We start from the raw sequence: 411 nt of genomic DNA on the forward strand, positions 1-411 counted from the left end.
CAGCATGATAAACACATGCGCATCTCGGAACAACTCCCAGCATGGCGCTTGACGAGATCCAATGCCATAAATCTAAGATGAATGAATATATTGAAAAGATTACTTCCTCAATTGCATGAATGTGCATTATTCGTGGACAGTGGTGCTTTATGATTCTTATGCTTTAAATTTTGAGAAATGCAGCTTTCACTCTAGCTACTCGAGATGCGTGCGGTTTCTCGTTGTCACTGTTGTTGAGAGAGGAAGACTGAAGAGATATATAATTATGGATATATAAATGAATACTAAGACTTTTTTTTGCCTTTAATGTTTGTTTGTTTATGAGAAAGACATGGACACATATGACAGTGTTTATAAGCATGTACGCACTCGTATTTTCTCTTCACAAAGGCAATTCAGTGATACATATAT

At 36.3% G+C, this 411-nt stretch overlaps 1 protein-coding gene across 1 annotated transcript in view; it reads left to right on the plus strand.

The window, feature by feature from the left end:
• The window catches only part of LOC119589521 (glucose dehydrogenase [FAD, quinone]-like), a gene marked incomplete in the record, with an annotated part of 17,770 nt that overhangs the window by 4,772 nt on the left and 12,587 nt on the right, over positions 1-411 (plus strand).

The sequence above is a fragment of the Penaeus monodon genome, chromosome 25, assembly GCF_015228065.2.
Source record: "Penaeus monodon isolate SGIC_2016 chromosome 25, NSTDA_Pmon_1, whole genome shotgun sequence".
Taxonomy (NCBI): Eukaryota; Metazoa; Arthropoda; class Malacostraca; order Decapoda; family Penaeidae; genus Penaeus; species Penaeus monodon.